This window comes from Saccopteryx leptura, chromosome 3 (genome assembly GCF_036850995.1).
Source record: "Saccopteryx leptura isolate mSacLep1 chromosome 3, mSacLep1_pri_phased_curated, whole genome shotgun sequence".
Classification (NCBI taxonomy): domain Eukaryota; kingdom Metazoa; phylum Chordata; class Mammalia; order Chiroptera; family Emballonuridae; genus Saccopteryx; species Saccopteryx leptura.
The window spans coordinates 214,745,936-214,772,679 of NC_089505.1; positions in this window are offsets into that span (position 1 = coordinate 214,745,936).

Sequence of the window (26,744 nt, forward strand, 5' to 3'; positions counted from 1 at the left end):
GCCCTGGCCGGGAATCGAACCCGGGTCCTCCGCACGCTAGGCCGACGCTCTACCGCTGAGCCAACCGGCCAGGGCCCAGTTTCTTTTTTTGTAGAAGTTTGGAATGAAGCCTTTTTCTGGTATATTATATGTCATTTAAATTTCTCATACAAGCTGCTTTCAGTAAAGATTTGAATATTTATGAATTCCAAATGGTTACCCTCGCTTTCTAATGTACTTATATGGCTACTGTCTATTTATCACAAGGTAATTGGCTGAATATCTCATGTGCATGACACTTTTACACAGATATACACTGTGGAAGTATTTTGTGGTTATAATGTGTCAGTCACATTAAATCCAGTGCATCTCCTGATCTACCACCAGCAATCATGGAAGGAAGAAAAGTGAGTTGTGTTTGCTGTCATGAGTAAAGTATACTTAAAAATAGCAGATACATATGGTATATTCTTTTTTTATTGATTTAAATTTATTGTTTTTATATAAATTCAAGTGTCCCCCCAAATGCATCTCCACTCCCCTGTGTTCCCTCCACATCTCCTTTGCCCCCAACACCCCCCCTTTTCCTCCACGAATAGCTTTTCTGCTCTCTATAACGCTGTTTTATGTGTATATAATTTCACCAATCTCTTTCCCTTCTCTGATCTTATCCTCTCATCCCCTTTCCCTCTGACCGCTTTCCCTCTGGTCCCTTTGATCCCACCTCTGTTCTTCAGTTCATATTGTTCATTGGATTCCTCAAATGAATGAGGTCATATGGTACTTTTCTTTCTCTGCTTGGCTTATTTCACTTAACATAATAGTATATTCTTATAACAGTCTTATATCTGATTTGGAATAGTATGTTTCTTTTTATTTCTGTATTGGATGTATTTATTAATTTTAAGAAGATTCCAAACAAAGTGTTAAACCTTAAGAGAGTAAATTTTGCATCATAAATTTTTAATTTGACAAATAAGATTATTTTTAACCATCTTAGAAGTGAAACAAGAGGGCGTGAATCAAGCCTTTGACTTTGGTGACAGCTGTGATCTTTCTACATGGTATTTGTTCAGTGGATTTAGTTTGGTTGGGAAGCAGGTCATACATGCATTCAAACTGGCTGAAAACACCACACTGAGAAGCTGAATGATAGTGTTCAATTTAAGGGTTATAAGACTTAAAAATACTATTAAGTTTCCTCTTACTGCTCATTTAATCACTTTTATGACTAATCTATGAAATATATTTATTAAATTTGAAGATTAAATCTATTTATAAGAGTATATGGTATGGAGGAGTTGTCAATGTTTGGTAATTATCTGTCTCCTTATCTATTTTTCATCTATCATCAATACATGTGTGTATTAGCGTGTGTGTGTCTTACAATTATAAGTTGTTCAGATAGAAAGATATAAAGTAAATGATGGAAATTAATTTATTTGAGATGATTAGATTTTTTTAAAAAACTTTATTTTTATTTATTCATTTTGGAGAGGAGAGAGAGAGGGGGGGGGAAGAGCAGGAAACATCAACTTTCAGATGTGCCTTGACCGGATAAGTGCAGGGATTTGAACCGGCAACCTCAGTGTTCCAGGTCGATGCCTTATCCACTGCGCCACCACAGGTCAGGCCGAGATAATTAGATTTTTAAAAATCAATTTCTCTTAAGTGACAGTAAGGTAACTGTTTCCCTGAGCACCATTCCAACTGTGTGAATCCACTAATGGCCGCCTACTCAGTTTAACACATATTTTGATGTATATATTCATAAGACTAAACAAATGAAACTCAGAATACCAAAAGAATTAGGCAGATGTGGGATGCTAAAAAAAAAAGTAGCTGGACATATGTAGGCATATGGGTAGCATTGTGGGGAAAGACCAATAGTGTTGGGCTTATATGGAAAAGAAATAAATATATTTGTGGGTAAGCAGACAGGTTCTCAATTTGATTTTGGTGGGACTCCATCAGAAATTTGGAGGCTCACACACAAGAGATGAGACTAGAAATGGAACTTTTGTTGATTGTCTGAAGGAATTACTTATTTAGACCCCTCAGGGAGAAGTCTGAGGTGTGGTGGGAAACCTAGGTCTGAAGACCTGCACTCTAATCCTGATTTTTAAACTTATAACTTGACAAGTTATTCCGCACTTTGGCTCAGTTTCTTTATCTAAAATATTTACTAGTTTATTCAACAATAGTAATCATGTCACAAATGGTGCTGTATATTTGGGCGTATTTTACTAAGCAAGACAGATATGGTATTTCCATTCTTCAAGCTAGGTTCAGGTAAGGAATATAGACCAAAAATAAGTAAACTAAAGATAACTGAATTTATAAATTGTAGAAATACTCAAAGTAAAATATATGAGACATAATGACAGATAAAACCATGATTGATGGAAGATCAGGGAAATTCTTTCTAAGTAGAAAATTCTGAAGTAAAGGAGAGAATTCTGACTATTCTGACATAAAGATATGAAGGAGACCTCTGGGTGAAAAATGGCAGTAAAAACTTTTCAGGGACAGAGATGACGTCAGAGTAATGGCGGGGTAGGAAGCGATACCGATAAATCTCCCCCAAAATTCAACAAGATTTTCAACCAGAAACAGAAAAACCTATCCTTGGAGCCTCCAGATGTTTTGCAATACACCCGAAGGTATGGTTGAGCGAAAAATTGGCTAAATATATAATCAAACCCTGAAGGAAATACAAAGTAAGAAATGCTCCACTTTCCTCACTAACCTAAACAGGGCGGCATTCACTGGGAACTGAGAATATAGAAACTAAGGCGGGCAAAGGGGGTGAATAGATCCAGGCCGTGGCACAAACGGCCGAACCAGGCTGTGGCACGGAGATCCAAGCCGAGGAAAAACTGTTCCTGTGGCAACGTGGGCAATACAAGCTAACACTCGCGCCAAACCCAGACAAAGAAAGACAAGTGGGACAGCCATTTTCCCCGATTCCCTGGTCGGCGCACGCAGATAGTGGGCGAGAGATTCCTTCCAAAGCCCCGGGAGTGGGCGCCCATGTTATCCCACAGAAAGGCAGAGTCAGAGGCCTTTGTGTAGGCTGAAAGTGGAATCTCCAGGCCACCCCAGAGCCCTGGGAAAGCCGTGCACGGGGAGGGAGTGAGAACTAATTCCAACACTGGAACGTTTCCATGCGGGTGGGGGTTTCACTCAGAGGGTGAGGCAGCCGGCCTCATATCCTGGTCTGTGCGCGCAGATAGTGAGCGAGAGATTCCTCCGAGTGCCTCGGCAGTGTGCACCCATGTTATCCCACAGAGGGGCAGAGTCAGGGGCCTTTGTGTGGGCCAAAAGCGGAATCTCAGGCCGCCCCAGCGCCTTGAAAAAACCATGCACGGGGATGGAGCGAGAGCCAATTCCAATGCTGGAACTTTTCCATGCAGGTGGAGGTTTCACTCAGTGTGAGAATGCCAGCCTGATATCCTGGTCTGTGCACGCAGATAGTGAGCGAGAGTTTCCTCCAAGCGCCCTGGGAGTGGGCGCCCACCCGTGTTACCGGACAGAGTGGTAGAGCCAGAGGACTTTGAGTGGGCAGAAGCCCCACCTGATTATGCTAGCAGCTCTGACTGACTGAGCCTTACCCAGAGCCCTGTGCTGAGTGGGAATAGAGTGGGGAGTTGCCAGCTCTTTGAGCCTCTTACTATCCAGGCAGAGGCAGCAGCAACCTCATAACTGGATTATCAGGCTACTAATTGAGGAAGGAAAGACTAGGAGAAATACTCCAGGAACACGAACTCTTTCACTGGCAGAGCCTATAAATGCTAATGAGCCTTGACTGCCGACGAGACTAAAGCACAATACATGACATCGCCATAGAGACTTATCAACTGCAAACCTCTACCTGAGCGTGCCAAAGGGGCAGAACTCGAGGTACAGAGTCACCGACCAGGAAGAGGGAGAGAAAAGAAAAAGCAAGAAGATAACCTCTCAAAATCAAGAATAATCCGCAGACTTTATAACCTATCCCATTTTATTATATTTGTTCATTTGTTTCTCTTAACTTCATTCTTCATATATTTTATTTTCCTCCTCCAATTTGGTCGATTAACTCTCTGCTGGTCTTACTCTCTCCTCTCCTTGAACTACACTACCCATAAGTGTTTCATATCCCATTATCTTTTCTTTCCTCTTCCTTTCTCTCTATGAGGGTTGCACTCCAAAACCCTTAACTCTCTCTCTCTCTCTCTCCTCTTTTTTCTTTTTTCTTCTTTTAGTGGTTCCCTTTCTCTCTCTCTCTCTCTCTCTCTCTCTCTCTTTCTTTTCTCCCTCTATATTAGTTTCTTCCTTTCTCTTTTATGTCTCCTCTCAATCAAACCTCAATAACGAACAAATTATCTTATCTGGGACTCAAACTTATGTTTGTGGCATTTTGGGGGGTTTTTACTTCACCTTTTAAACTCACTAGCAGTGCTCCCATCCCTGGCTCTCCATTTTATCTAGTTCTTGTTCCACTAAATACAATAGTAATTTTTTAATTTGTCCCCCCATTTTTCTGTTTCCTCCTTATTCCTCTCATCATAACTCTTAGTAAACCAACACCTAAAAGCAAATCATTTTATTCTTGACCCAAATTTTTTCCTTATTTGCTTTTTGTGAGTCGATGCCCCATTCTTTTTCTTTTTTTTGTTTTTTGCCCCTTTATTACTTTTCCCCAATTCAGGCCCTCCATTACAGGCATTGTTTGTTCTATTTAATACAATATAATTCACAGTTCACTACAAGATTTTCTCAAGAAAGAGGGGAGAGGAGAGGAAAAAAGGAGGGGGGGAAATAATTTCCCTTTGTTAAAAATTTTTATTTTATTTTATTTTTCTTTATTTCATTATTAATTTTTTTTTAAAAAAACAACTCTTTTCGATTTTTTATTTTTTTAACTTTTTATTCTTTATTAAATCTCATTAATACTATCAACAAAACCACCCTCAGATGCCATTAAGGAAGTGGAAATCGAATATCATGGATACAAAAGAAAGAGAGGTAACACAGCTAGATGAGGAAAAATCTATGAAGAAAAAATTTAATATATTGGAAACCTTGGAGCTAAATGACAGAGAATTCAAGATAGAAATCCTAAAAATCCTCCGAGATATACAAGAAAACACAGAAAGGCAATTTAAGGAGCTCAGAAAACAACTCAATGAACACAAAGAATATATTTCCAAGGAAATTGAAACTATAAAAATAAATCAAACAGAGATGGAAAACTCAATTCACGAGCTGAAAAATGAGGTAACAAGCTTAGCTAATAGAACAGGCCAGATAGAAGAGAGGATTAGTGAAATAGAAGACAAGCAACTTGAGGCACAACAGAGAGAAGAAGAAAGAGACTCAAAAATTAAAAAAAATGAGATAGCCCTACAAGAATTATCTGACTCCATCAAAAAGAATAACATAAGAATAATAGGTATATCAGAGGGAGAAGAGAGAGAAAATGGAATGGAGAACATACTCAAACAAATAATAGATGAGAACTTCCCAAACCTGTGGAAAGAACTAAAGCCTCAAATTCAAGAAGCAAACAGAACTCTGAGTTTTCTTAACCCCAAAAAATCTACTCCAAGGCACATCATAATGAAATTGGCACAAACCAACGGCAAAGAAAAAATTTTCAAGGCTGCCAGGGAAAAAAAGAATACAACATATAAAGGAAGGCCCATTAGATTATCATCAGATTTCTCAGCAGAAACTCTACAAGCTAGAAGAGAGTGGACCCCAATATTTAAAGTCCTGAAAGAGAAGAACTTTCAGCCACGAATTCTACACCCATCAAAGCTATCCATCAAATATGAAGGAGAAATAAAAATATTCACAGATACAGAAAAGAAGAGGGAATTTATCATCAGAAAACCCCCACTCCAGGAATTACGAAAGGGGGTTCTCCAATCAGATACAAAGAACAAAAAAAAAAACAAAGCCACAAGTAAAAGCTCCAAGAAGAACACAATAAAACCAAATTTGAACTGTGACAACAACAAAAAGAAAGGTGGGGAGAAGATGGAGATTAACAGTAGCAAAGGATGATGGAGTGCAAAAGTACTCACAAAATAGTGCGCTACAATGAACAGGGTAGGAACCCCTTTCATTACTTAAAGGTAACCACCATTGAAAAAACCACCACAGAAGCACATGAGATAAAAAAGATAGCAACAGAAGAAAGATGTATGGAATACAACCAAATAAAAACAAAAGATAGAAAAACAAAAGAGAAGGATCCAACAAGACACAAATAACAGAAAGCAATATATAAAATGGCAATAGGGAACTCACAAGTGTCAATAATTACACTAAATGTAAACGGATTAAACTCACCAATAAAAAGGCACAGAGTAGCAGAATGGATTAAAAAAGAAAATTCAACTGTATGCTGCCTACAGGAAACTCATCTAAGTAACAAGGATAAAAACAAATTCAAAGTGAAAGGCTGGAAAACAATACTCCAAGCAAATAACATCCAAAAAAAAGCAGGCGTAGCAATACTCCTATCTGATAATGCTGACTACAAGACAGCAAAAGTATTCAGAGACAAAAATGGCCATTTCATAATGGCTAAGGGGACACTGAATCAAGAAGACATAACAATTCTTAATATATATGCACCAAACCAAGGAGCACCAAAATATTTAAGACAGCTACTTATTGACCTTAAAACAAAAACTGACAAAAATACAATCATACTTGGAGACCTCAATACACCGCTGACGGCTCTAGATCGGTCATCCAAACAGAGAATCAACAAAGACATAGTGGCCTTAAACAAAACACTAGAGCACCTGGATATGATAGACATCTACAGGACATTTCATCCCAAAGTGACTGAGTATACATTTTTCTCCGGTGTACATGGATCATTCTCAAGAATTGACCATATGTTGGGCCACAAAAACAACATCAGCAAATTCAGAAAAATCGAAGTTTACCAAGCATATTTTCTGATCATAAAGCCTTGAAACTAGAATTCAACTGCAAAAAGGAGGAAAAAAATCCCATAAAAATGTGGAAACTAAACAACATACTTTTAAAAAATGAATGGGTCAAAGAAGAAATAAGTGCAGAGATCAAAAGATATATACAGACTAATGAAAATGACAATACGACATATCAGAATCTATGGGATGCAGCAAAAGCAGTGATAAGAGGGAAGTTCATATCACTTCAGGCCTATATGAACAAACAAGAGAGAGCCCAAGTGAACCACTTAACTTCACACCTTAAGGAACTGGAAAAAGAAGAACAAAGACAACCCAAAACCAGCCAAAGAAAGGAAATAATAAAAATCAGAGCAGAAATAAATGAAATAGAGAACAGAAAAACTAGAGAAAAAATTAATAGAACAAGGAGCTGGTTCTTTGAAAATATCAACAAAATTGACAAACCCTTGGCAAGACCCCAAGGAAAAAAGAGAAAGAATTCATATAAACAAAATCCAAAATGAAAGAGGAGAAATCACCACGGACACCGTAGATATACAAAGAATTATTGTAGAATACTATGAAAAACTTTATGCCACTAAATTCAACAATCTTGAAGAAATGGATAAATTCCTAGAACAATACAACCTTCCTAGACTGAGTCAAGAAGAAGCAGAAAGCCTAAACAGACCTATTAGTAAAGAAGAAATAGAAAAAGCCATTAAAAATCTCCCCCCCCAAAAAAGTCGAGGCCCAGATGGCTATACCAACGAATTTTATCAAACATTCAAAGAAGACCTGGTTCCTATTCTACTTAAAGTCTTCCAAAAAATTGAAGAAGAAGCAATACTTCCAAACACATTTTATGAGGCCAACATAACCCTCATACCAAAACCAGGCAAGGATGACACAAAAAAAGAAAACTATAGACCAATATCTCTAATGAATACAGATGCTAAAATACTAAACAAAATACTAGCAAATCGAATACAACAACATATTAAAAAAATAATACATCATGATCAAGTGGGATTCATCCCAGAATCTCAAGGATGGTTCAACATACGTAAAATGGTTAACATAATACACCATATCAACAAAACAAAGAACAAAAACCACATGATCTTATCAATAGACGCAGAAAAGGCTTTCGATAAAACACAACACAATTTTATGTTTAAGACTCTCAACAAAATGGGTATAGAAGGAAAATATCTCAACATGATAAAGGCCATATATGATAAACCATCAGCTAACATTATATTAAATGGCACTAAACTGAAGGCTTTCCCCCTTAAATCAGGAACAAGACAGGGTTGTCCACTCTCTCCACTCTTATTTAATGTGGTACTAGAGGTTCTAGCCAGAGCAATCAGACAAGACAAAGAAATAAAAGGCATCCATATCGGAAAAGAAGAAGTAAAGGTATCACTTTTTGCAGATGATATGATCCTATATATCGAAAACCCCAAAGAATCCACAAAAAGACTACTAGAAACAATAAGCCAATACAGTAAGTTCGCAGGATACAAAATTAACATACAGAAGTCAATAGCCTTTCTATATGCCAACAATGAAACAATTGAGAATGAACTCAAAAGAATAATCCCCTTCATGATTGCAACAAAAAAAAATAAAATACTTAGGAATAAACATAACAAAGAATGTAAAGGACTTATATAATGAAAACTATAAACCATTGTTAAGGGAAATCAAAAAAGATATAATGAGATGGAAGAAAATATCTGTTCTTGGTTAGGAAGAATAAATATAATCAAGATGGCCATATTACCCAAAGCAATATACAAATTTAATGCAATTCCCATCAAAATTCCAATGACATTTTTTAAAGAAATAGAGCAAAAAATCATCAGATTTATATGGAACTATAAAAAAACCCGAATAGCCAAAGCAATCCTAAAGAAAAAGAATGAAGCTGGGGGCATTACAATACCTGACTTCAAACTCTATTATAGGGCCACGACAATCAAAACAGCATGGTATTGGCAGAAAAATAGACACTCAGACCAATGGAACAGAACAGAAAGTCCAGAAATAAAAACACATATATATAGTCAAATAATTTTTGATAAAGGGGCCAACAACACACAATGGAGAAAAGAAAGCCTCTTCAACAAATGGTGCTGGGAAAACTGGAAAGCCACATGCAAAAGAATGAAACTGGACTACAGTCTGTCCCCCTGTACTAAAATTAACTCAAAATGGATCAAAGATCTAAACATAAAACCTGAAACAATTAAGTACATAGAAGAAGACATAGGTACTCAACTCATGGACCTGGGTTTTAAAGAGCATTTTATGAATTTGACTCCAATGGCAAGAGAAGTGAAGGCAAAAATTAATGAATGGGACTACATCAGACTAAGAAGGTTTTGCTCAGCAAGAGAAACTGATAACAAAATAAACAGACAGCCAACTAAATGGGAAATGATATTTTCAAACAACAGCTCAGATAAGGGCCTAATATCCAAAATATACAAAGAACTCATAAAACTCAACAAACAAACAAACAATCCAATAAAAAATGGGAAGAGGACATGAACAGACACTTCTCCCAGGAAGAAATAGAAATGCCCAACAGATATATGAAAAGATGCTCATCTTCTTTAGTTATTAGAGAAATGCAAATCAAAACTGCAATGAGATACCACCTCACACCTGTTAGATTAGCTATTATTAACAAGACAGGTAATAGCAAATGTTGGAGAGGCTGTGGAGAAAAAGGAACCCTCATACACTGTTGGTGGGAATGTCAAGTAGTACAACCATTATGGAAGAAAGTATGGTGGTTCCTCAAAAAACTGAAAATAGAACTACCTTATGACCCAGCAATCCCTCTATTGGTAATATACCCCCAAAACTCAGAAACATTTCTACGTAAAGACACATGCAGCCCCATGTTCATTGCAGCATTGTTCACAGTGGCCAGGACATGGAAACAACCAAAAAGCCCATCAATAGATGACTGGATAAAGAAGATGTGGCACATATACACTATGGAATACCACTCAGCCATAAGAAATGATGACATCGGATCATTTACAGCAAAATGGTGTGATCTTGATAACATGATACAAAGTGAAATATATAAATCAGAAAAAACCAGGAACTGCATTATTCCATACGTAGGTGGGACATAAAAGTGAAACTAGGAGACATTGATAAGAGTGTGGTGGTTACGGGGGGAGGGGAAAAGGGAGAGTGAAAGGGGGAGGGGGAGGGGCATAAAGAAAACTAGATAGAAGGTGACAGAGGACAATCTGACTTTGGGTGATGGGTATGCAACATAACTGAACGACAAGATAAGCTGGACTTGTTATCTTTGAATATATGTATCCTGATTTATTGATGTTGTCCCATTAAAAAAATAAAGTTAAAAAAAAAACCTTTCAGGGAGCGTGACTAGTGGGAGGGAAGGCCTGAGAGTATAAAAGAGCTTGACCCATCCTCAGAAGAGCAAGGTGGCATGTGTGGCTAAACACTGAGGGGGAAATGTTTCCGATGAAGTTGGAGATGAAGAAAAGCCCAATTGTTCAGAGCCTTGAGCCATTATAGTATATTTTGAAGGAAAAGGTGGAAAGGACTAGCTGGTGGGTTGGATATGAAATGGAGAGAGGGACAATTCAAGACTCACTCCCAGATTTTTTGGCTTAAACAAATGGATAGATGGAGAAAACTGGAATATGACAGGAGAGGAACAGGCTTGAGGGTAAAAGGGATCCATGGTTTATTTTGATGATGTAATGGTTGAATGTTTATAACATGTTCAAGTTGAAAAACTGGCAGATAATTGGATATGGCAGTCAGAAGCTCAGAGGAGCAATCTGAGAGGGAGGCTCACATTTAGGAGTTATCAAATTTAAAGTCATGGGAAAGATGAGACCCTTACAAAAGATGACTAGAGAGAGTAATTCTCTCTACAGAACACCCAACATTTAGAGGATGAGTAGAAGACAGCATGCAAGGTGGGCAAAAATAAACATAGAAAGATTAGTGGGAAATGTGATCTGAAGAGGAGAGCACATTTTTGAGAAGGGCCAAGTTTTGAACTTTATCAGCTCTGCTGAGATGATAAAACAGGGAAAGAAAGGTGAACTTTGGCTATGGAAGCTTGGAGGTCCTCTGTGACAATGACAACATAAATCTTAGTACACTGGTGGGAACAAAAGTCAGCTTTGATTGACTTGAGAAGTTAAGGAGAGGCGATAAAATGGGGAAAGTTTATTGTGCGACCTCTAGAAGAAGACTGTCTTTGAAGGCAAATAAAGAGTCATGGATCTGGACAGAAGAGATTGTGAGGTCTGGAGAAAACATTTTTAAGACCTGGTGAAATGAGAACATGTTTGTACATTTTGAAAATGATTCTGTCCAGACAAGTGAATGATGTAAAGAAGGACCAGGACTAGCATGGTGCTGTGGAGCATGCTGATGTATGCATGGATTGATGATAGCAGCTGTCTCACTTTATAGGAAGTCACATATTTGAAAATACCCAGAATGTAGAAAGCTCTCATTGCATTAAATTTGACAAAAACAAAAAAATTCTACTGCACATTTACCATGTACTAATTCCAACCTTAGTTGTTGGGGTTACAGGAAGTTTGGCAAGTCACCTTGTCTAGGTCAAATATATTGCTTATCAGCCAAGCATATATGTAAACTCCAAGAAGTCAACGCAGTTTGAAAGATAGATATGACAAAATTTTGAGTAGAAATAGAAAACGACAGCAGACTCTGGGCAGGATGTTACTGCCCATCTGGAAGATCGCATCTTGGTGAGATGAAATGCTCCCTGACTTGTTTCTCTAGGGAAGTATTTGAGAAGGAGATTTCTTTCCTGCTTACATCTGATGCCATTAGTTTTATTTCTACCTAATAAAATCCCAGAGAGTATCAGAAAGCCATTCACTGGTAGGATAGGATTGCTGAGCTTCCTTTTTAGAGATCATCAAAAGGCATACCAGATAGTGTGCTAGAACCTGGATCTGGGTTCCGTAGTATTTGTTTTAAGTTATATGCTTTTGATCTGGAAAATACCCTAAGGTAAAAGTAAAAGTACAGTGTATGAAAGAGGAGTGATAAAATAAAACGACCAGAAAGAGTATTTTCAAAGTTGGTTCCATTTAGATTCTAAGAAATTCTTATATTTCTTAATTCATCAGTAGTAAAAGTAGAGGAATTTTTTAAATGGAATGTAGAAGAAGAGTTGGTCTTACTACACTCGATGTAATTAGCCTCAATGACTACTAGTACCATCAGTGAAATATCATACAGCCCCTGGGAATAGGAGCTACACCTTATTATTGTAGATAGTATGGTTTTTTTGTATCTATTGATAGCATTATCAATACACTTGATTTCTGATAATTTATTGGTGCACATGATTGTACATAGAGTGCAAGATGTTCCAAATTAATTTGGTAGCTTCATAAGGTTATTTTAATTATAAAACAGTAAAACTCAAAGCCTACAGTGTTACTACATACCAAAATTTGAGAAAAAATACAGTTTCCAAGGTAAAAATACAGTCTCCCAGACACAATAAGACATAAAAAATATGTTAAGGAAATCTTTTAATGTTCCAAGCTGTTTTTTTCTTTACAAATGTAATACATATTCATTAGACAATTTAGAAAGTACAAAATGGGCAGAAATAAAGAAACACATTTCACCCACAATTGCACCACTCAAGTTGAGCGGTATAAATTGTTCTAATAGGTAATAAGAGAAGGGCACACTGAATAAAGTTTTATAAACTTAATTTTTTTAACCTAATACTACAGCTTTAACAATTTTGTGTCATTGACTATTGCAAAGATTATCTACAGTCTTTCAATACCAGCCAGGCCACTGGGTCTGTGCTCGAGTATTCTAATTCAGAGAGCCTTGGTTTTAGGAGTTACTGCTGCTCTCCATGTGAATATACTTTTAAAGGGGAAATAATAGTAACCATCTACCCTAGGTTATTGTGAGTTAAATAGTCATCAACCCTTGAAAACCATATTAGAAAAATACAGAGTGCTTTCTAAATTTCCACTGAATAAAAAGTCAGACAAGCCTGACCTGTGGTGGTGCAGTGGATAAAGCATCGACCTGGAAATGCTGAGGTCGCTGGTTTGAAACCCTGGGCTTGCCTGGTCAAGGCACATATGGGAGTTGGTGCTTCCTGCTTCTCCTCCCTTCTCTCTCTCTGTCTCTCCTCTCTCTCTCTCTCTCTCTCTCTCTCTCTCTGTCTCTCCCTCTCCTCTCTAAAATGAATAAATAAAAAAATAATAAAAAATTTAAAAAAGAGTAAGACAAAATTAACAATGGTAATAACTCTGATTTTTAAGCACTCCCTGTGTGCTGTAGCTTTTCATACAGTGTCTGACAGTACTTTTCCCACTGGGGAGCTGTGGGAACATAAACTGACAGGGTATGTAACTTACCTAAGGCTACACAGCTAGGAAGATTGGAGATGAGTCTCTAAGTGTTGAAATTCATGTTCTTTCTATCATACCAATTGGATTCTCCCTTGCAGTGGAAGGAAAATACTTTTTTTTAATATTTTTTAATTAACTTTACTAGGGTGACATCAATAAATCAGGGTACATATGTTCAATGAAAACAGTCCAGGTTATCTTGTCGATCAATTATGTTGCATACCCATCACCCAAAGTCAGATTGCCCTCCGTCACCTTCTATCTAGTTTTCTTTGTGACCCTCCCCCTCCCCCTTCCCCTCTCCCTCCCCCACCCCATAACCACCACACTCTTGTCAATGTCTCTTAGTCTTGTTTTTAAATCCCATCTATGTAGGAGCTCCAAAATATATAAGACAGCTATTTATTGACCTTAAAACAAAAACTGACAAAAATACAATCATACTTGGAGACCTCAATACACTGCTGACGGATCTAGATCAGTCATCCAAACAGAGAATCAATAAAGATATATTGGCCTTAAACAAAACACTAGAGCACCTGGATATGATAAACATCTACAGGACATTTCATCCCAAAGTGACAGAGTATACATTTTTCTCCAATGTACATGGATCATTCTCAAGAATTGACCATATGTTGGGCCACAAAAACAACATCAGCAAATTCAGAAAAATTGAAGTTTACCAAGCATATTTTCTGATCATAAAGCTTTGAAACTAGAATTCAACTGCAAGAAAGAGGAAAAAAAATCCCAGAAAAATGTGGAAACTAAACAACATACTTCTAAAAAATGAATGGGTCAAAGAAGAAATAAGCACAGAGATCAAAAGATATATACAGACAAATGAAAATGACAATACGACATATCAGAATCTATGGGATGCAGCAAAAGCAATGATAAGAGGGAAGTTCATATCACTTCAGGCCTATATGAACAAACAAGAGAGAGCCCAAGTGAACCACTTAACTTCATACCTTAAGGAACTGGAAAAAGAAGAACAAAGACAACCCAAAACCAGCTGAAGAAAGGAAATAATAAAAATCAGAGCAGAAATAAATGAAATAGAGAACAGAAAAACTATGGAAAAAATTAATAGAACAAGGAGCTGGTTCTTTGAAAATATCAACAAAATTGACAAACCCTTGGCAAGACTTACCAAGGAAAAAAGAGAAAGAACTCATATAAACAAAATCCAAAATGAAAGAGGAGAAATCACCATGGATATCATAGATATACAAAGAATTATTGTAGAATGTTAGGGAAAAATTTTAAACATATTTGAGTAAAAACAGAAAGATTGCAGTACCTGGTTACATGTTGAATTAATTGCATGGAAGAAAAACCAAATTTCATTAAATGAACTCCTTTTAAATCCTCTGTTGACTAGTACTCACTTTAAGTAGTCTTTGGGCTTCAAGCATAAAATAGGATGAATGGTACAACATGTCAAAATCCTTACGATGTGCTCAATTATCTCGGTGACCTAAAATCCTGTGTAAGGCAATAGAAGTCTGAAGCCACTTTAATGGCTTATGCCATTCTGGGTGCAAAATAGAAAAGTCAGTATTTAGAAATTAGGTATTGCCTGGCAGAAATGGCTTCCTGGTCTTATCAGAAGCCACAGTTCACAGTATTAGAGAGGACAAGCAGATATGTAGTTGCAGAAAGACAGTAAACTTCTGAGTCTAATGCCTCTCTATGTATCCTCAGGCTTGTTACTGAGCTTCTTTATTTTTATTTTCTTACACTATAATTGGACATTGTCAGTCTGCAGCTGGCTTTTAACAGAGCTCCCAGAAACAACAATTAGGGTGGCAGGGTGGAGGCCTTCCAGTTATGAGAGAAGGCTCTGGAGAGAGCTGATGGTAGCCAGCATTAGAATCTGAGTTCCAATGTTAGTAGTATGATGTTGAGCAATTTCATAACTTCCCTATGTCTCAGGCTCCTTATCCATGAAGTGAGGACAGTAAACTATTTATGCGGTGTTTAGAACATTGTCTGTCACAGAGTAAGTGCTTAATAAGTGTTATCTACTATTTGCTTTCATTGTTGTTGTTTTGAGTAACAGTGTTTCTATAATTTCTGATTCAAGACTTTTTATCTTTTCAAAGGCTAGTGGATTCAATTTTTTCAAGATTCATTCCTGTACTCATCTAAAAAGTATCTTACAACTCATTGCCTTTGCTTGTAGGATTACCCAGGAATGTTATAAGAGCTAGCCAAAGTTGGGGAAGTGGGTGGCAGTCATAATATTATGCCTCCTTTAGAGAAAACAAACCACCAAATTAGAGAAAGTATCTCAGAAATTATTTAGGTGGTTTCCCAAATGTTGTTGACCAACCAAAATATATATATTTACATACGTTGAATTTATGCCTTTTCAAAATAGGGAATACATTTGTAGAAAGATAGATAGACCATAGATAGATAGATAGATGATAGATAGATATATAGATAGATAGATAGATAGATAGATAGATAATAGATAGATGATAGATAGATAGATAGATAGATAGATAGATAGATAGATAGATAGATAGATAGAAAGATAGATGATAGATAGATGATAAATAGATAGATAGGCAGACAGATAGATAGAATGAAAAATGGCTCTCCTGCTGAACAACTTTGTTGTCCCTTGTTAGACAGCTTTGCTGTGAAACAGATTGCTCTCATTGCCACAGGAGTATCTCGCCAGCCCCCACACAGTGGTTTAAAGCACAGATAGATTGCTGTACTGCAGTGCTAGGCACGCATGTTCCAACTGGTCTACAACTGATTTAAACAGAACTCAGTGTCAGGTCTTCTTCTTCTTTTCATATGACAACATATATCACAAATTTAATATTTTTTAAATTGAATTTTAGAGAGAAAGGAAGGGGGGAGATATTTGTGGTTCCACTTAGTTATGCATTCACTGGTTGATTCTTGTGTGTTCCCTGACCAGGAATCAAACCCACAACCTTGGCATATCAAGACAATGCTTTAACCAACTGAGCTATCAGACCAGGGTCTAAGTCTTCTTCTTTGAAAATAAATGTAAAGGCATAATCTCTTATGTATTGTTTTCTTTTGTTTTTTAAACAGTGTCTTGGCACCACAGAGAAATATCAGTTAGGTTGTTTGTCTGCTATACTGTATTATCAGACATATTAGCTTTTTCTTCCTTTTGCAGTAGCTTAAGAGCTTCTAAATGCAGAGAAATGCAAATCAAAACTACAATGAGATACCACCTCACACCCATTAGATTAGCTATTATCAACAAGACAGGTAATAACAAGTGTTGGAGAAGCTGTGGAGAATAAGGAACCCTCATCCACTGTTGGTGGGAATGTAAAGTAGTACAACCACTATGGAAGAAAGTATGGTGGTTCCGCAAAAAATTAAGAATAGAACTACCATATTATCCAACAATCCCTCTAGTGGGTATCTACACCCAAAACTCAAAATATTGCCATAAAGACACATGCATCCCCATGTTTATCGCAGCATTATTCACAGTGGCCAAGACATGGAAACAACCAAAGTGCCCCTCAATAGAGGACTGGATAAAGAAGATGTGGTACCTATACACTATGGAATACTACTCAGCCATAAGAAATGATGACATAGTGACATTTACGACAACATGATGGACCTTAAGAATATTATACTTAGTGAAATAACTAAATTAGAAAAGGCTAAGATCATTATAATTTTACACATAGGTGGGATATAAAACTGAGGCTCATGAACATAGATGAAAGTGAAATGATTACCACAGAGGGTAGGGAGAGCAGGGGAGGGTGTAAAAAGGGACAAATGTAAGGTGACAGAAAATGATTTGACTTTGGGTGATGGGTACACAACATAGTCAATAGTTCAAATGATATAGAAAAGTCCACTTAAAACCTATGTACTCTTACTGGTCAATGTCACCCTGTTAAAGTTAATTTTCTAAATAAAAGTAAAAAAAAATTTTTTTTTTAAATACTTCATAAGAAAATGTACCAATAATGTCACAGAACTGGATCATGGAGCACCTGACCCAAAGACAGCCAATCCATTGTCTATCCAAATAATCATCACTTCTGACCTGCAGTCCAGGGCAAAAGTTGGGCAGTCAGGTTTTTTTCCATTTCTCCTCCTTAATTTTCTTTTCCTCCAACTATTGCAAACCCAATATGGATTATTATATATTTTTTTTACAGAGACAGAGTCAGAGAGAGGGATAGATAGGGACAGATAGACAGGAACGGAGAGAGATGAGAAGCATCAATCATCAGTTTTTCGTTGCAACACCTTAGTTGTTCATTGATTGCTTTCTCATGTGCCTTGACCGTGGGCCTTCAGCAGACTGAGTAACCCCTTGCTCAAGCCAGCAACCTTGGGTCCAAGCTGGTGAACTTTGCTCAAACCAGATCAGCCTGCACTCAAGCTGGCGACCTCGGGTTCTCAAACCTGGGTCTTCCGCATCCCAGTCCAAAGCTCTATCCACTGCCGCCACTGCCTGGTCAGGCCCAATATTGATTTTGAGGATATATAAAAAGTTGTTAGTAAGAAGTACAGACAGAAGCCAACAGTGAGAAGCCTTGGCAGTAAAAAACTTTAGAAAGCACATGAAGATTTCAGCCAGCAGCTGGGCTCTTCCATGCAGAGTGTAAAGGAACCCCAGTAACACCAGTTGGTTGTCATGAGATCCAGAGGCTTTTGCTGTTATTACAATTGGTGGCTCTCGGGCTCCAGCTCCAAGAACCAGATCTCTTAGGTATGTCCTGTTCTTGGTTTTGTGAGACTTCCTTTTCCTGCATTATGCATTTTTCTGGAATATTATCCTTCCCCATTTAAACTAGACTGAGATTTTCCTTATTCTTGGCAACCCAAAATGCAAAACCAAAACAGAAAAGAAAATTTTAGGGGCAGCTCTCTCTTGCCCAATAGATCAGTGTCCATATTACCTGCAGAGTAATAGTTGAGGAGTAACAACAAGTATATTCATATTGCTTGTATACCATTGAGGGAATCAGAAAAGCTATCGGAGGTAAAAGTTTACTAGTACTCACTTCTATCTAAAAGTTCATGTCTCTCAGAGAATGCTTGATTCTTAATCTGCCACTGCCATTTGTTGTTATCACTATACAGATGTCTTGTTTTTTTCCTTTTTTTTTTAATTTTTATTTTTTTAATTTTTTTATTTTTATTTTTTTTTGTATTTTTCTGAAGCTGGAAACGGGGAGAGACAGTCAGACAGACTCCCACATGCGCCCGACCGGGATGCACCTGGCACGCCCACCAGGGGGCGATGCTCTGCCCCTCCAGGGCATCGCTCTGTTGTGACCAGAGCCACTCTAGCGCCTGAGGCAGAGGCCAAGGAGCCATCCTCAGCACCCAGGCCATCTTTGCTCCAATGGAGCCTTGGCTGCGGGAGGGGAAGAGAGAGACAGAGAGGAAGGAGAGGGGGAGGAGTGGAGAAGCAGATGGGCGATTCTCCTGTGTGCGCTGGCTGGGAATTGAACCTGGGACTTCTGCATGCCAGGCCGACGCTCTACTGCTGAGCCAACCGGCCAAGGCCTTACAGATGTCTTGTTACTGTTGTTAGCAGCACATGTCTGGACCTTTACCTATTATTTTAAACATCACTATTGTCAGACTTAACGAATCACCCTTTTTTTTTTTTTTTTGTATTTTTTTTTTCCTGAAGCTGAAAACGGGGAGGCAGTCAGATAGACTCCCTCATGTGCCCGACCGGGATCCACTCGGCACTCCCACCAGGGGGCGATGCTCTGCCCATCTTTAGGCGTCACTCTGCCGCAATCAGAGCCATTCTAGTGCCTGAGGCAGAGGCCACAGAGCCATCCTCAGCACCCGGGCCAACTTTGCTCCAGTGGAGCCTTGGCTGTGGGAGGGGAAGAGAGAGACAGAGAGGAAGGAGAGGAGGAGGGGTGGAGAAGCAGATGGGCGCTTCTCCTGTGTGCCCTGGCCGAGAGTCAAATCTGGGACTCCTGAATGCCAGGCCGATGCTCTACCACTGAGCCAACCGGCCAGGGCCAAATCACCCATTTTTGACAACCATTTCATACAAATTACCATTCTTACCCTGTAGACCCAGGCCTCAGAATTCTGCGGTGCTGGGTTGCCGGTATTAAGCCTAACTGTGTGTGAACCAATGAGGCTTTTAGCACATGGGTTTTAAGCATTCTGTGCACAGAGGTGGTCAAAACCATGATACCAGTCCTAATAACAGGGTTGTGAGCTACCCTGGAAAGTAAGCTACTGTTTACAACACTGGAGCTTTGGGAAAGTACATTCTAGTTTTAACCAATTGACAAATAAAATTCTGGAACACAAATCATTTATAAACAGGGTCCCATCTGCATACATTTCCCAAGCAGTCATGTTAAAATAAGAGTGATGAACAATTTCAAATGCAGAACTTCTGGTTCTTGAGATGTCTCCTTAATATGAGTTTCTGCCAACGAATTATGCAGACATGATGTGACCAACGAATACAGTACTTGCAAAGAAAAGCTAGGCACACATTTTGCTACAATGCTCTTATTTTCCATAGTACACAGACCTACATATTCTTATGTATTTTATAAAGGTGAAGTGTGGATGCCAAGTAGGGAAAGCTCAAGAAAACTGTAAAATACTGGCATATTTTATTTTTCTGTGCCCCTGTTTATCTACATTCAGTAGGTAAGAGTGACAGATGAACATCTGGTCTTGATGGGTATAGCGGTTATATATTTCACTGGACTTTATCCACTTACATCCTTTATTCTGCCAAATGTCCCTTTTGTACATAATCAAAACATATTCCAAGGATGTATTTCTGGGTTATGAATTAACCCTTCCATTTCAATGATTCTCCTTAATCTTCTTACAAGTTTTTTCCCTGAAAGGGTTTCCTGGTTTTGTTATTATATTTGTTGCTGTCTATTTTTTTTTTTTACTGTATATATATGTCTACATGTACATCAACCACATTTCACAAATCTGACTAGAGAAGACCTCATCCAACTTAATAAGGTACAGTGGTTTGAATATCATTCTTTGAAGGCCTTAAAGGGTTTAGTTCTAGCCTGATCAGGCAGTGGTGCAGTGGATAGAGCATTGGACTGGGACACAGAGAATCCGGGTTTAGAACCCTGAAGTCACTGACTTGATCACAGGCTCATCTGGCTTGAGCACAGGCTCACCAGCTTAAGCGTGGGATCATAGACATGATTCCATGGTTGCTGGCTTGAGCCCTAGGTCTCTAGTTTGAAGCCCAAGTTTGCTGGCTTAAGCCCAAAGTTGTTGGGTCAGCAAGGGGTGACTCACTTTGCTGTAGCCCCACTCCCCCAGGCTGCAACAAAGAATTGATGCTTCTCATCTCTCTCCCTTCCTGTCTGTCTGCTCCTGTCCCTCTCTTTGTTTCTCACTCTGTCTCTGTCACACACACACACACACACACACACACACACACACGCACACACACACACAAAGGGTTTTGTTCTTAGACAATGTCAACTTTGGGGTTAGATGCCTAATCCAAAGACAGAATCATATACTATAAATGTGTTTAAGATAAGCACTTAGATATAAGCCAAAAAAATCTGGAACTATTGCAGACCACATTTATAATATCATTTGAGGGACAGCTGGGGTCAGTGCTAAATTTTAAATTATCATATGCAAACAAGCAACTTGTTGTGGACTGTTAATGGCAAAAAGCCATTATAGATTTGAGGCTTAGCAAAAGGCTAAGTTCTCCCCCCTCCATCTCCATATTTGGCTTTGATGCTGAGTATTTTCACCCACTCCACTTGCTTCCTTGGGTTGCAGGAAGCAATATACATGCCCTTCCTCTGACTCTTTGTTTGTTTCAGATGTTTGTAAATTTCACTAATGTATCCTGTTTTTGCCTTGGGAGAATTCCTGTCTTAGCCTTTGATGTGCAACTTTCTATCAGGGTCCTTGATTTGCATAGGTCCATATAATAACGCGAACTGGGGCTGTGAGGCACTCAGACACTGCCAGGCAGTTTGAGGAGTCCTCCCAGTCCCATTGGTTTTGTTTTGACAAGTGTGTTTCCTCAATTCCGCATCATTATTTGGAGCTGCGCTGGTCCGCGGCAAGTGGCGCCTGAACAGACGACTTGAGTACGAGAAAACTAAAACTGAAGGAAGGTGACGGAACTCCCCAAAGTAAAGTGCGCACAGTGAGTAAAGAAAGTTTTTGGGGAAAGTGTAGTTGGGAGTAAAAGAATATGAGACAGATAGGGTCAAAAGTAAGGGACCTTTATGTAGGAATGTTTCTGTATGAAGACAAATCATTGTCTGAAGAGTATCAGGATGACCTGGAAACAGAGGGATGTGAATATGAGGATAACTTGGAGTCTGAGGATGACAGGGGGGATGAAAAATCTGTGGCTATGGCTGCCTTAGCTGCGGGGCCTCCACTGCCCTCAGCTCCTTCCTACATTCAATCCTCTGCTCCTCTGTTCCCTTAACAGGCTGATTACCAGGCTTGAAATGTAGGGGAAACAATAAATAATGGCTTTACCCATTTTCCTGTTGTAAAAATGCAGGATGATATGGGGAGACTAGTGTGAGAACATGAACCTGTACCTTTTAAAACTCTGAAAGAGCTTAAACTTGTTTGTGTTCAGTATGGGCCTACTGCCCCTTTTTCACTTGGTTTATTAGATACTATTAGGGCAAAGGCTCTTCCCCCAAATGACTGGAAGGTGATTGCTTGTGCTTGTCTCTCCAGTGGTGATTATTTACTGTGGAAGTTGGATTTTCATGAAGGGGCTGTTGAGGTAGGAGAAAAATCTCAGCATAGTCAACCTGAGCCACCAGTTACAGCAAATATAGAATTTGAGAATGAATAGGAGATTAGGTATTAGGAAAATTTCAGCTTTTTCTGTCATGGGCTGATTTTCTTTAATGTTTTGACTGAGGTCTTCTGAACTATCATTTTGTTTCTTTCTTGTTCTTTGCCTGGAGGTTGAGGCAGGGGACCTGTGTTGGATCTGACTATAGGAAATATCCCAGCAGCTGCCGAGAGCAAATTTTCTCGGGGAGATTTTGTTTAGTCACATTCTTCAGTCCCTCTGTCAGAAAATGCCCTGACTAATATCAGGCAGGCATCTTTCTAATCTGGATGTGCTCTGAAATCCCGGGTTTCTCTCTGGTTTGTCTGGTTCATCTAATTCTTGTCTCTGTTTAGTATTTGTTTAATGTTGTCAAAATATGTCTGTTTTTAAGGTCTGAATTAGGTTTGTTTTTGCATGCAAAAATTGGAAATGCTGGCTCTAATATTTAGAAAAAATAAAATGTTTTTAGAACTTGTAAGGAGCACTCATTTAAATTTAAATAGAATAGAATGTAGATCCTTAAGTCTTACTGATTTGGTTAGTGCATTGTGAGGTATGTTCAGAGTTAGGAGCCAAATAGCAACTTAAGTATTAGGAAACTCCTGCAAATCTTTGTCATGCTCTTTTTACTTTAAATTTTTTGAATACTGATGTACAGGGCCATTCAGCAGCAGAGAGACTCTGGAACCCTACAAGGAAAGCCTTCCCTGAAGTGCGATGGAGGGACCCACTCACAGGAATCTGACAAGGGCCAGACCCTGTTCTCTTATGGGGCCGAGGATATGTGTGTGTTTTTCCTAGGTCTGCTGAAGCTCCTCGGTGGATCCCTGAATGACTGGTGAGACACCATGATTCTAGATGAGAGACTCACTTTTTTTTTTTTTAAATAAATTTTTATTAATGGTAATGGGATGACATTAATAAATCAGGGTACATATATTCAAAGAAAACATGTCTAGGTTATTTTGTCATTAAATTATGTTGCATACCCCTCACCCAAAGTCAGATTGTCTTCCGCCACCCTCTATCTAGTTCTCTGTGCCCCTCCCCCTAACTCCCTCCCTCCCTCCCATGTCCTCCCTCCCCCCACCCCTGGTAACCACCACACTCTTGTCCATGTCTCTTAGTCTCGATTTTATGTTCCACCAATGTATGGAATCATATAGTTCTTGTTTTTTTCTGATTTACTTATTTCACTCCGTATAATGTTATCAAGTTCCCACCATTTTGCTATAAATGATCTGATGTCATCATTTCTTATGGCTGAGTAGTATTCCATAGTGTATATGTGCCACATCTTCTTTATCCAGTCTTCTATTGAAGGGCTTTTTGGTTGTTTCCATATCTTGGCCACTGTGAACAGTGCTGCAATGTCATGGGGCTACATGTGTCTTCACGTATCAATGTTTCTGAGGTTTTGGGGTATATACCCAGTAGAGGGATTGCTGGGTCATAAGGTAGTTCTATATGCAGTTTTTTGAGGAACCACCATACTTTCCTCCATAATGGTTGTACTACTTTACAGTCCCACCAACAGTGAATGAGGGTTCCTTTTTCTCCACAGCCTCTCCAACATTTGCTATTACCCGTCTTGTTGATAATAGCTAATCTAACTGGGGTGAGGTGGTATCTCATTGTAGTTTTGATTTGCATTTCTCTAATAACTAATGAATCTGAGCATCTTTTCATATATTTGTTGGCCCTTTGTATCTCTTCCTGGGAGAAGTGTCTGTTCATGTCCTCTTCCCATTTTTTTATTGGATTGTTTGTTTGTTTGTTGTTGAGTTTTATGAGTTCTTTGTAAATTTTGGATATTAGGCCCTTATCTGAGCTGTTGTTTGAAAATATCATTTCCCATTTAGTTGGCTGTCTGTTTATTTTGATATCAGTTTCTCTTGCTGAGCAAAATCTTTTTGTTCTGATGTAGTCCCATTCATTTATCTTTGCCTTCACTTCTCTTGCCATTGGAGTCAAGTTCATAAAATGTTCTTTAAAACCCAGGTCCATGATTTTAGTACCTATGTCTTCTTCTATGTACTTTATTGTTTCAGGTCTTATATTTAGGTCTTTGATCCATTTTGAATTAATTTTAGTACATGGGGACAGGCTGTAGTCGAGTTTCATTCTTTTGCATGTGGCTTTCCAGTTTTCCCAACACCATTTGTTGAAGAGGCTTTCTTTTCTCCATTGTGTGTTGTTAGCCCCTTTATCAAAGATTATTTGACCATATATATGTGGTTTTATTTCTGGGCTTTCTATTCTGTTCCATTGGTCTGAGTGTCTATTTTTCTGCCAATACCATGCTGTTTTGATTATCGTGGCCCTATAATATAGTTTAAAGTCAGGTATTGTAATGCCCCCAGCTTCATTCTTTTTCCTTAGGATTGTTTTGGCTATTCGGGGTCTTTTATAGTTCCATATAAATCTGATGATTTTTTGTTCCATTTCTTTAAAAAATCTCATAGGAATTTTGATGGGAATTGCATTAAATTTGTATATTGCTTTGGGTAATATGGCCATTTTGATTATATTTATTCTTCCTATCCAAGAACAAGGAATATTTTTCCATTTCATTGTATCTTTTTCGATTTCCCTTAACAATGCTTTGTAAGTTTCATTATAAAGGTCCTTTACATTCTTTGTTATGTTTATTCCTAGGTATTTTATTTTTTTTGTTGCAATCGTGAAGGGGATTATTTTTTTGAGTTCGTTTTCTAATATTTCATTGTTGGCATATAGAAAGGCTATGGACTTTTGTATGTTAATTTTGTATCCTGTGACCTTACTGTATTGGTTTATTGTTTCTAATAATCTTTTTGTGGAGTCCTTCGGGTTTTCAATCTATAGGATCATATCATCAGCAAAAAGTGATACCTTTACTTCTTCTTTTCTGATATGGATGCCTTTTATTTCTTTGTCTTGTCTGATTGCTCTGGCCAGAACTTCTAGCACCACGTTAAATAAGAGTGGAGAGAGTGGACAACCCTGTCTTGTTCCTGATTTAAGGTAGAAAGTCCTCAGTTTTATGCCGTTTAATATGATGTTGGCTGATGGTTTATCATATATGGCCTTTATCATGTTGAGATATTTTCCTTCTATACCCATTTTGTTGAGAGTCTTAAACATAAAATTGTGTTGTATTTTATCAAAAGCCTTTTCTGCATCTATTGATAATATCATGTGGTTCTTGTTCTTTGTTTTGTTGATATGGTGTATTACGTTAACCGTTTTGCGTATGTTGAACCATCCTTGAGATTCTGGGATGAATCCCACTTGATCATGATGTATTATTTTTTTAATATGTTGTTGTATTTGGTTTGCCAGTATTTTGTTTAGTATTTTAGCATCTGTATTCATTAGAGATATTGGTCTGTAGTTTTCTTTCTTTGTGCCATCCTTGCCAGGTTTTGGTATGAGGGTTATGTTGGCCTCATAAAATGTGTTTGGAAGTATTGCTTCTTCTTCAATTTTTTGGAAGACTTTGAGTAGAATAGGAACCAAGTCTTCTTTGAATGTTTGATAGAATTCACTAGTATAACCGTCTGGGCCTGGACTTTTATTTTTGGGGAGGTTTTTAATAGGTTTTTCTATTTCCTCCCTGCTGATTGGTCTGTTTAGGCTTTCCACTTCTTCATGACTCAGTCTAGGAAGGTTGTATTGTTCTAGGAATTTATCCATTTCTTCTAGATTGTTGTATTTGGTGGCATATAATTTTTCATAGTATTCTACAATAATTCCTTGTATATCTATGATGTCTGTGGTGATCTCTCCTCTTTCATTTTGGATTTTATTTATTTGAGTCCTGTGCCTTTTTTCCTTGGTGAGTCTTGCCAAGGGTTTGTCAATTTTGTTGATCTTTTCAAAGAACCAGCTCCTTGTTTTATTGATTTTTTCTATACTTTTTCTGTTCTCTATTTCATTTATTTCTGCTCTGATTTTTATTATCTCCTTTCTTCGGCTGGTTTTGGGTTGTCTTTGTTCTTCTTTTTCTAGTTCCTTAAGGTGTGAAGTTAAGTGGTTTACTTTGGCTCTCTCTTGTTTGTTCTTATAGGCCTGAAGTGATATGAACTTTCCTCTTATTACTGCTTTTGCTGCATCTCAGAGATTCTGATATGTCGTATTGTCATTTTCATTTGTCTGTATATATCTTTTGATCTCTGCACTTATTTCTTCTTTGACCCATTCATTTTTTAGAAGTATGTTGTTTAGTTTCCACATTTTTGTGGGTTTTCCCCCCTCTTTTTTGCAGTTGAATTCTAGTTTCAAGGCTTTATGATCAGAAAATATGCTTGGTACAATTTCAATTTTTGTAAATTTGCTGATATTGTCTTTGTGGCCCAACATATGGTCAATTCTTGAGAATGTTCCATGTACACTAGAGAAAAATGTATACTCTGTCGCTTTGGGATGAAATGTCCTGTAGATGTCTATCATATCCAGGTGTTCTAGTATTTCGTTTAAGGCCACTATATCTTTATTGATTCTCTGTTTGGATGACCGATCTAGAGCCGTCAGTGGTGTATTGAGGTCTCC